Genomic DNA, 11,601 nt, shown 5'->3' on the forward strand with positions numbered 1-11,601 from the left:
AAATAAAAATTTAAGAATTTTTAACGTAAAATAATTTTTCATTGAAAAAAAAATCGCGAATTAATAAAAGAACCATTCATTTATTATATTTATTTATAGCTAAGTTTAAAAAATTTTAATTGTTATTAATTTTCATGTTGTATGTTATGTACGAAGAAGATTAATTATTATGGCAAAAACCTATATTATAATCGTTCAATTTTTGGTCAAGGTTTTGATGTGCTGAATGTGAACCGTTCATAAATTGTCAACGGATCGTCAACAGTTTACCGCAGCCTTCCAAGTGATCATAGATAACAGTGATGGTTGAATGAAAGGCAACCCAAAGTTTCAGGATGGATCAAAGATATTGTAGGGGTAAAGGGGTCGAATTACGCCATAGCAAAACCCCTTGGACGTTCAACTATATACCAAATAGAGGTCCATGCAATCCAACTCTGTCACAGGAGTTGATAAGCAAGAAAATGAAAGTTTATAGATCCCTTTCGGACATCTAGGTATCTCCATAAACATATGAACTAGTATTGAAGTGACTAAATTAGCTAATGGCCCTAGGAAGACAAGTTCCTCGAGGTTGGTTCCGGGACATGAAGGTATAGAAATAAATAGGCTGACCAACTAGACAGTAAAAGGGCAGTCCATAGGAATGAACCATAACACCAGAAAATTGAAGTTAGAAAAATGGATTGAGATAGAAATACTCAAGTAGTGGATAAAAGCGTCAGGTATGAGGCAAATATAGAGGTACTCCGGGAAAAAGCAATCTCTCGAGTGCTGAAAACATTCACTACACACAATATATGGTTGGAACAATGACTGATTTTTGAAAAGAAGGCCATAAATCACAATTATGTACAATTTAAAACCCTCTTTAGGAAGATGGGCTGGCGTTTCTTTCTGTTTCGGTGGACCGTTTTACTCCCTTGGGGAAAGAGTAAAATTTCATCTTTCCGTAAGTGATATCTTGTAATTGTATTGAATAGGAAAGGAGTCAATGAGCCAAATGCCCGGGGTTGTAAACAAGGGATAATTCAGGGTAGGTCGAGATTTACTGTTCAGTCGAGTCGGCATATTGCGTCTGAATATGGTTAACGTTTCGGAAAATGTCCCCTTCTAGTCGTCTCTTAATAAAGGGGCCACGCGTTCTTCCCCTAAACGGGCCGAAATTAACGGACACTTTAAAGTTTGATTTATGTTCATTTCATTTTACAAGGGGAGGGGAGGAGAATTCGGTTTGTTTATATGGAGGGGGAGAAAATAAATTCACTAAATATCTTTATTAGTATAGACCTAATTACTGATTTGTGATCGTTCAAAAGTGATGAAAACAAAATTATCACGTTTTTCACGGCAACATAACTTAAGAAAAAAGAAATTCATCGAAGATGATTTGGATTGTAGATTATATAAAAAAAGAAAGTAGAAATCTTGTTATGATCGCGGATTAAAATAAGGTTAAATTAAGTGAGAGACAGAAAGAGAGAAGAGAAAGCGAGAGAAAGAACTTGATAGAGAGTGAATAGAGTGAGATAGGATGAAAAGAGAGAGAGAGAGGGAGAGAGAGAGAGAGAGAGAGAGAGAGAGAGAGAGAGAGAGAGAAAGAGATGGAGAGAGAGTGAGAGGGAGAGAGAATAGAGCGAGATGGGCTGAAGGAAGGATAGAGAAAGAGAGCAGGTGATAGGGAGTGTGAGAGCAAAAAAAGAAAGCGAGAAATATGAAAAAGAACGAGAAAATAGAGAGAGAAGAACACGAGCGAGTGAGAAAGAGAGGGAGAGAGAGAAAGCGATAGAGAGAAAGAGAGAGTGTGTGTGAGAGTGAGAGGGAGAGAGAATAGAGCGAGATGGGCTGAAGGAAGGATAGAGAAAGAGAGCAGGAGATAGAGAGTGTGAGAGAAAAAAAGAAATGGAGAGATATGAAAAAAAACGAGAAAATAGAGAGAGAGAGAAGAACACGAGAGAGTGAAAGAGAGAGCGAGAGAGAGAAAGTGATAGTGAGTGAGAGAGAGAGAGAGAGAGAGAGAGAGAGAGTGAGGGAGAATAGAACGACATAGGATAAAAGAAGGATGCAGAAAGATAGCGGGATATAGATAGGGAGTGAGAGAGAGAAAAAAGAGAAACCGAGAGGGCGAAAAGAAAGAGAAAAAGAAAGAGAGAGAAGGGAGAGTGAGAGAGAAAGAGAATAGAGCGAGATAGGGTGAAAGAAGTATACAGAAAGAGAGCGGGAGATAGATAGAGAGGGCGAGAAAAAAAGAGAAAGGAAAAAGCACGAGATAGAAAAAGAAAGACAAAAGAGAATGTGAGAGAGAGAATAGAACGAGTTAGAGTCAAAGAAGGATAGAGAAAGGGAGCAGGAAATAGATAGGGCGAGAAAAAAAGAGAAAGGAAAAAGCGTGAGATAGAAAAGAGAAAGTGAGCGAGAATAGAACGAGATTGGGTAAAAGACGGATAAAGAAAGAGAACGGGAGATAGATAGAGTGAAAGAAAGAGAAAAGACAAAGCGAGAGATAGAATAAAGAAAGAGAAAATACTGATAGATAGAAAGAGAGAGAGAGAGTGAAAGAGAATGAAACACAAAAAAGTGAAAGAGAACGTGAAAGAGACAAAAAGAAATAGAGAGAGAGTGAGCGAGCGAGAGAAAAGTGTTTATGTTTTTATATCCCACATTTATTCTACCTGCTTGGTTGCACAATTTTTTATAAAATAAATATAACAAATAGTAAACTAGTTGTTATTTATTTACTAAAAATGAAAAAATAATTTATATGCACAGCAGACTTGTTATCTAAAAACGATTTTATTTGGGGCCTGAATAAGTTGCTGGGATCCTTCCAGGAAGTATTTATTTTGAAACATTTTCACAAATTAAATTAAATCCCGTCAGCAGATCAAACTTAATCGTTGAATTTTTAAAAAACAAATTTTCACATTAAGCAGAATTTTAAATTATATAAGCAACTCGGTTAATCGACAAAATTGTTTAGCTTCCATTGGAGTCGAAATGCCTTGCAAAAAAGGGCTCTTTAAGGGCGACCGTGTGGCCTAACGGATAAGGCGTCGGACTTCGGATCCGAAGATTGCAGGTTCGAATCCTGTCACGGTCGGCACTTTTTTTTGTTTATTTTTCTGTTTTTCAATTTTTTTCATTGTTTAGATGTAATTTTCCGATGGTTTCAATTAGAGGGTATGTCAAAGTGTCATTTTCTAATTTATAATAATGAATCTTGAACGAAAATGAGTCGTTTTTGTTGATATTGGTGAAATCAAAATGAATTTGAATGGGTATAGAATGGGTTTAGTCATGATAGCATATATTCTTCGATTGTAGTCCGTTTGAAAGAGAGTGCGCAATCTTAATATAAGCTGTGTTAGCAAGAAGGTTCGACTGGCAACTAATTTTGATGTGTTTTGGTGAATACTGGCCATCGGCGATGGAAGTAGAACTGAGTTGACGGAGCAGAACATTGGAATAAATACAACAGAGACTAACTAGAGTGAAATTTGATACTTAGAAAGAAGGATTAACGAATTTTCTTAGGACTTTTGATGCAAGAGTTAGAAAGCTTGGTTGATCCCCAAAGTTTGATACCGTAAGTCCACATAAGTTTGAAAAATAGTGGATATCAATTTTTTGAATTTAGTGGAAGTTTAGATGGTTTAGGGTGAATTTATAGTAAGTAGTTTGTCGAAGGTTAAATTTAAAAAAAAGTCATCGTCTTTACAACCTTGCAGCGTGATCAATATTGTTGGTCCATCTCAATTATTATCTAGAACTTAATTAAGCTTAAGGATTTTTACCAGATTCCAAAGCTTTGAATTAGTGTTCCTAAACTAAAAATATTTTCCAGTGTTTCTTCCGTAGAGGGGCCTTTTCAATGATTGAATTAAATACTCTGTTATAACCTTTTTTGGATATTTTGGATCATATTTCAAGGCACTGCATAGTTTATAAATGAGGTGAAGGGACATTTTGGAACGATTGCTGTATCGTCAAGCGGTGATGATTGTTTGTGGGATAATAGGTATCTCAGCAGTGTATATCGTGAAAAAGAGAGGTCCAAGAATCCTCTCTTGTGGAACGTCAGCTTGGGCCCTGTATTTGCATAAGTTTGTGAATTGTTGGCCTCTTCCTAGAGAAAGTTATGTGCTGGTGTTTTTTTTGATTTTGGACGTCTTCCATTGATGCAGCGGAGGTCGTTCTGATTGATGTCACGTTGCCCCTTTTACTATGTCAAACTTTGAAAACGATCAAAAAGGTAAAATTTTAGAATTAGCTGTGGGTAAAATAAACTTTAGCTTCAACAATGGACTCGGGTGCAAAATTCTGTAGGCATTTACTAACATGTTATTTGGAAAAATGAGTGATAAGTTGATGTTTTTGACGTTATCTACCACAATGATAGTTTCATAGAACACATAGAAAATCCAACGACGTTTTTCCCGAATTAATCGTCTTTATTTTAGTTTAAAACATTTCCTACAGGAGAGATGTCAAAAAGGCCTAAAGAACAACCGATAATGAGTAGGCTGTTGAAAAGTTGTTTTTCCTTGTGGACCTCGTTGCCTCGGCAGCGAGGGGCCGACCAGAGCAATTCTTATGGACACTAAATCTCGGTGGTAATAGCCCGGGACGGTTTCCTAATGTTTCGCCCGACCCTGTATATTTTCCTCCTCACCCCAGTGACCATCTAATTTATATCAATCACTTACATTAATACATATGCTTCCCCTTTGACAAGTCCGCGAAATTGGTTTCGACACATAAAAACAGCCTGGGAGAAATATGGGAAACGGACTGTTTCCAACGGCCGAGAGTTTCCATGCGATACAATCCTGAAGAAATGGCTGTAATCTTTTTTTCTTCTTCTTATAGTTATTCAGAATGTTTGAAACATAAAATACCCATTTTTCTGAAAATCAAGAATATCTGGAACGAAATTTTAAATAGTAACGCCTATAATTTTTCGCATAGAACATCTGTAATTTAAGGGTATTACAGAAATCATATCCAATTCTGATTATACACCGTATTTACCACTATATTCACTTAAATAACATTTATTTCTAAACGAAATTTATAAAAAAACCAAGAAGATTAGTAGAGATTTTCAGTATAATTTCTAATACAACGTGTAATTTGAGGATACTTACATATATTTACAGCCACATATTTACATTGAGGGGAGCAAATAATCAATATTACTCTCCTACTGCATTACCTACTCCTAAGAAAGGAGGTCGCGGGGTCATTTCCTCTTAAGACGTCTCATGGGATGATAATGGCTTCTGTTGGACAAGGCTCGGGCGAGACTACGGTGTGTTGAAAGAGATTATTGTGGAACTTGGTAAAATTTTGGGAAATTAATTTTTGGATAAATATGATAAATGGAATTTTAAGGTCGAAGTATTGCAGACATAATACAGAGCATCTATAATTGCTCACATGACTTTAGAGTGAGAGGATTGGAGACGTAGGATAATGGACGTTTCCATAACTGTCCAAAATTAATGAGAACAGAGAAAGAGCGAACAGGTTGAAATGATTCGATGAAGGTGATACAAAGGATCACCTGCTTGAAGGATTTTCAACTTAAAAAGAAGAATATCAATGTCAACTGTATATACAGCGTGAACACTATTTCGATTCTCAAGGGAATTAACAATAAAATCATAATAATGAAATAAATTGGTAATAGTGGATCTACCCCTTAAGAAACATGCTAAATGATGTTACCATATGATCGAAACCTCGAATCCTATCCAAGATACCTCCAGCATCCAAGCACATGATCTTATCGAAGACTGGTACAAAAAGTGTCGGACAAGACCGAATGAAGAAAAATGTACTCAGTAAATCCTCAAATACTTAGGACTATACCTAAACAAGTTCTAAACAGCTACAACTAAACAGCAGACTGACGTGGTGAAATTCCCATTTAAGAGACTCAACAGAAGAACTATGGGAAATTCGAGGTCTAAAATCTGACTTGATCGTCAAAACTAAACTAACCGATACTGCGACCGCTTTGGACATAATGAGAGGAACTGTGGGGCTCTGCCAAGCTATCTAACATCCAGCGCTTCCAATCCTTACAAAATCTTCAGACAACCTCCTTATTACGTCACCGACCTCACTATCCACAACGACCTAATATTTCTTTTGTTCTTTTGTTTTTTCTCGATTTTAAAAATTTCAAACCAACCCCTCGATCCATCGTAACCCTACTGCTCGAGCCCTATCACACGAAGAGAACACGCCAAAGGCTTCGATTCTTCCTTGCCCCTTCCCTCACACTGGTTTCTCATGGTACGTCTCCTCTGGGTTCAGCGCTGGCTAGTTAGTGCTGTGACCGTGTAAAAAAAAGTTTTGTAATCACATTTGTAATATGTTCGAGTAGGTGTGGGGAGGGAAGAATAGCAACCGTTTAGGTCTTGTTTCAGTCGTGTATGCTAATTTTAAGTTAAGCGTGAGTCTAGGTGGAACCGACGATAACGAACTCATGCGGATTTGGTGGTAGGAACATTGTTGTATATTGTTACAGAAGATTTGCTTTGGAGTGTAAATGTAACATGGACGCACTTGCTTTCATTTGTCTTAATTTCTAATGAGTACACAAATCTGCTATACACGTGATATGTCTCTGCAGATCCTCCGAAGCAACCGCAGGTTCGGGGTTAGAGGACAACACAGCTCGGCAGAAGATGTAAGGAGGGTGGTGAGAATAGTGGGATCATCTGCAGTATAAAGGATATAGAGAAATGGTCCGAGTAGAATGCCCTGCGATACCCCGTGGCCAGGAAAGTAGAATTCGGAGTAATCTGATCATTGACGGACCCGAAAGAACCGCTCTGTTATATAACAAGTAGAGGGTATTTGGAAGGCCTCGCTTTAATTTGTTCAGAAGGCCATATTCAATCAAACGCTTGTGCCACGTCAAGAAAAGCTACCTTACAATATCCTTTGTGCTCAAGGGAGGATATAAACAATTGATGGACTGAATGGTGGCAGAGAATGCCAGATTGATGGTCTGGGAGAAGGTTAAAGGAGTTAAATTTTGCCAGAAATCTTTTAAGGAGAAGTTTTTCACATACTTTGAACATGAAGGGAACTACACTAGTTGGACCATATGGCGAGGCTTTTTGAACTGGTTTGATAGATAATTCTAAAATAAAGGGAAATTTGGTAGTGCAGAATATACAGTTGTAGTGGAATACAATAGCGCAAGAGTAAACTCATATTAAAACAACCCTCACCATGACTGGCAAACGCACTGCTACAGTTATAGAGAGCTCAGAGGAATGATAAGAATACCGGTCACTGGCATCTGAAAAAACAGCCCCCCCCCATATCATCTTCGAATGTGAAACTTTCAAAGGAGTCATAACTTGGGATACAATGAAAATCCAGAGAAAGGAATTGTAGCAACCTAGCACTCCTTTTGAGAAGCATCGAGTCGATTGCACTGCACCGAGGTACTAGGAAAGTTCCGTAAGCCAGAAGGCTGCAGTATTTGGGGAACAAAACACCCCGACTTCCTAGTATCTTTCAATCATCATCATTAATACGGAAATAAACCTTACCAGACGTCCATGATGCTTTTGATATTTTTTGGGTAATCATGTTAACGTGATTCTTTAATCGATAGTTTGCAGTTATTTCAACGTCAATTAAGATGAAGATGACGAGGTCATCTGCGGAGGCAACTACGTCAGTTTTGCCATGAAAGTCTATTCATTTAACAGGGATGCGCGTCTAAAAATTAATTCTTATCGGACTTTCAGTTGATTAAGAATCGCACACCACCATGGAAAATTAAAGGAGGCGTTCTTCCGCATCCACCTTATTCCAGTATTGCTTCCAACAGATTTTTATCTATTTAGTCATTTAGCCAAAGCCTGAAAGGAGTTGCGTGGTTTTGCATTACACACGCACATGAGTTATTTTCCCTTCAAAAACATGACTTTTTACAAATAAAATTTATTTAAAAATCAAAAGATTAAATTGATTAAAGTGTTTACCTTTATAATAAACAAGATAAATGTTACAAAGGAAACAAGGAATATTATTTCATTTTTAAATGAAATTTTACAATGAGACATCGAATCCCCCTTATTTGTATTAATAACAAAGTATTTACTTAAAAGGGAAAGGGATAAACGTGGGACTAGGAAGAGCGAATACCAAGGATGATATCTATTGGCCAGTTCGGTTTAAGAGTATGACTAAGGTCAGAGAAGATAACAAGATAAATAGATGTCCCCTGGGAACAATATTGATTGAGGCTGGGAAGGCGATTACTATGGATTACACATATAAACCTCCGACCCCACCATCACAATTGATCATTGACCCCTAGACGCAAGTTCCTCCCAGATCTCCCCCTCGAAATTGAGTCGGATTCTTTGAAATTCCGTTTTATTTAACAGAGAATTAATTCGGACATAGGGTGAATGCCGGCCGTTTTTGTTGTCCGAAGAGGAGGAATCAAACTCAGAGGTTCAATTTATGCTAATACATAATAAAGCAGAAGGAAAAATATTTATCCTTTTACTTTTTATAAACTGTTAGAAAAGCTTTTCGTTTCATACAGGTTTCGATGATTTATTCTTGCTTTCGTTGATCATATTTGCATCATAGACTTGGCAAAAGACGGAACGAGTTTTCACCATATCTCTCCGAGTTCAAAGGGTATTCAATTCTGCATGGTGCCCTGCGATTCTTACGCAACTGAAAGTCAAATGAGAATTATTTTTGTGAGAGACGCCCCTGGTAACTGAAAAACCAACTCGCAATGTTGAAAGGCTCATGGTTATTGTGACACGTTTTTAAACTTGGACTGGTGTGGTTGCCTTTGCAGATGACCTCCTCATCCTCATCTTAATAATTTTTTGACTTTCAAATAACTGTAAGTATAACTCAATGAATAACGTATCTAGAAGGTATCAAATGCATTATCGACGACGACTAAGGCTTGTTGCAGTATTGAAGATGATGATGGATTTCTAGGAAGTCGGAGGTTTTTGTTGAGATAAATCTATTTATAAGTCACTGACGCGCATCCCTGTTAATTGAAACAGCCAAAAAACCGCCTACCTCATCCTCAGGGCCCATGTTGCTGGTTATTTTGACTCTAAATATGGATTTTCATGCCAAAACTGATGTGATTGCCTTTGTAGATGATGGTTTTTCACATTTGAATGACTCAGACAATAGCTGAAAGATATGAATTACGTCATCGACGTCTGCTGAGGTTTATGATGATGGCTATTAACAAGCCGTGGGTTCTGTTCCCTAAGCTTCGCAGCCTTCTGGCTTAAGCCAGAAACACACTTACCTGATGCTACCCCATGCGACGCTACCCGATGCTACCCGACGCAAATCCAAACTCCGATTTTCCATAAGGTTGCATTACCCCCGTGCACATCTACCCGATGCTACCCGACGCAAATCCAAACTCCGATTTTCCATAAGGTTGCATAACCCCCGTGCACTTCTACCCGATGTTATGCCACGCTAACCTACCCGACGCTCTGCGATCCCCACTGTCTAAATTTTCGTCGGATCGCATCGAGTACAGTCGAAGACAAAAGTACCGGACACTCATATTTTTATTCAAACTACATGTATTATTGTCGTTATATTAATTACAACATACTTNTTTTTTTTTTTTTAGTTCAATGCAATCGACGAGAACCTTGTTCTAAGGAGTGTTAGGTAATTGACGGACCTTGCTACAAACCCTTTCCCTGGGTTTTCTTGTTGTGCTTGTGTTCATTGAGCGGTTGTGTCGCATTCGAAGATGATATGGGCGACAGTTTCTTCCTCCTCATTGCATAGCCTACAAATGGGGTCATAATTGAATATATCCATGTTATGTAGATGTTTTCTCAATTGGCAGTGACCGGTAGTCCTATCACTTCTTTGGGGTTTAGCTGGGCAGAAGAAGCTCATAATAACCCACCCCTTCTAATCGGTCAAAATACACAGGATCTTGGGATACCGGCTTTTGACGTCGTTAACGGTGTGTCGCTGCGTTTTCCGCAGAATCCTCTCTGAATATTGTTCTACAATACCGACTTTTCACCTCCGTTATCGTTCTTCTTAAAAATGGGTTTATAAGGCATTTCAGGAGAGAACCGCATTGCTGCCCAATAAATTCTTAGTCACGTGTGAAAAACCCAATTATCACTCTAACAAACATATCCATCTGCTCTCAAATATGTTAAAACTTTCGTGCGAAATATGTTAAGTGTCTCTGCGAAGTGTGGCGTCGTTATTATTTGTGACAAAAGCTTTCATTTGTACGTCATCTTTCCGAACCGATCAAACCACATACCGACAATGCTTCCTAGTAAAGCGTCATCGCCGTTATAAATTTTTCCAGCAGTCTGAGCCCAGGTTATTCCTTTCCAGCAATAAAAAACCGATTAAATGACGAAGATAATATTAAATAATAATTCTCTCTCCTTTTTATCTTCTTTATTTAAGTGACTAAAAATACATTATCTTTCATTCGTTTTTAAATTAGCAAAACACCTATTAAAAATACAACTCGAACGAAACTCAGAATTAAAACACCTTAACTAATCCCTTTTTAGAGCATTAACAAAAAGACTAAATAAATATTGTTTCAAAACACAAGAAGGACAAAATCGAATTATTAAGCAACGATACAGACTTGTTTTACAAGCCATAACTATTATATTAAGGATTAATATTTCAAATGGTATTAGTTTATGTGTTTGTTTAAATTATATACATATTTTTGCAATAAGTTTAATAGTGTATGTAATATTTTGATGGAACATGCAAAATTAAAAAAAAACAATTAGTAATATTAATTATTCCTAAAATTGATGTTCAGTAAAAAAATAATTTTGTCTTTATTTAACGGTGGCACAATGTTTCTGTTCCGGAAGAAAAATTTAAACCGCTGCGGACAGGATTCGAACCTGTGCGGGCAGAGCCCATTGGATTTCGAGTCCAACTCCTTAACCACTCGGACACCGCAGCTCTGGTAGAGGCCCATGCTAGATATCAAGTTGCATTCACCAGGAGCATAAGAAATAAATCGAAACCTCAAGAAGAATTTATTCTTGATAATTATTTATGAAAGAGGGTTGATTTTGAAGGTCCTGCTTTGATAAAAGACCGTCAGGTTCTGACATTTTATATGTACCATTAAAAAAGTTTTTTAAATTTATTTTAAAACTAATAAATAGGTGTTTATTGAGATCTCACATTTTTCTTCAGTTTAATTTTGACCAATAAATCAGAGCATTACTAACTTACATTAATAGTAATCAATAAATCATAAGCGGAGGAATAATTGGTACTGAGTTATTATAAACATTAATTCTTAAATGCAATAATGTTTTTCTATTTTGTTATTTCTACTTTTTTAAATAATAATATTTATTTGCGACCTGTAAATGAATTACACACATTACAAACGGTCCTTGACGTTATAAAATCCCGATAAAGCATAACACTAATGCCAGAACTGCACCCGGAGGAGACATGTGATATGAGAAGCCAGCCAATGCTGACACCCAATTTGTTATCGTGTTAAGGGCGAGAGGTCTCGGGTCCATAGTCGTTTCA

General features: G+C 37.3%; 2 non-coding genes across 2 annotated transcripts; one reads left to right on the top strand and one right to left on the bottom strand.

Annotated features, from left to right (window-relative positions):
• The first annotated feature begins 3,027 nt into the window (after nt 1-3,027).
• Nucleotides 3,028-3,100, top strand: Trnar-ucg. The gene has a single exon. It is a non-coding gene; the product is annotated as a tRNA-Arg (tRNA).
• A 7,828-nt stretch (nt 3,101-10,928) lies between these two features.
• Nucleotides 10,929-11,010, bottom strand: Trnas-cga. The gene has a single exon. It is a non-coding gene; the product is annotated as a tRNA-Ser (tRNA).
• Between the last annotated feature and the right edge of the window lie 591 nt (nt 11,011-11,601).

Source organism: Cimex lectularius, unplaced genomic scaffold (assembly GCF_000648675.2).
Source record: "Cimex lectularius strain Harlan isolate CLEC.00 unplaced genomic scaffold, Clec_2.1 scaffold359, whole genome shotgun sequence".
Taxonomy (NCBI): Eukaryota; Metazoa; Arthropoda; class Insecta; order Hemiptera; family Cimicidae; genus Cimex; species Cimex lectularius.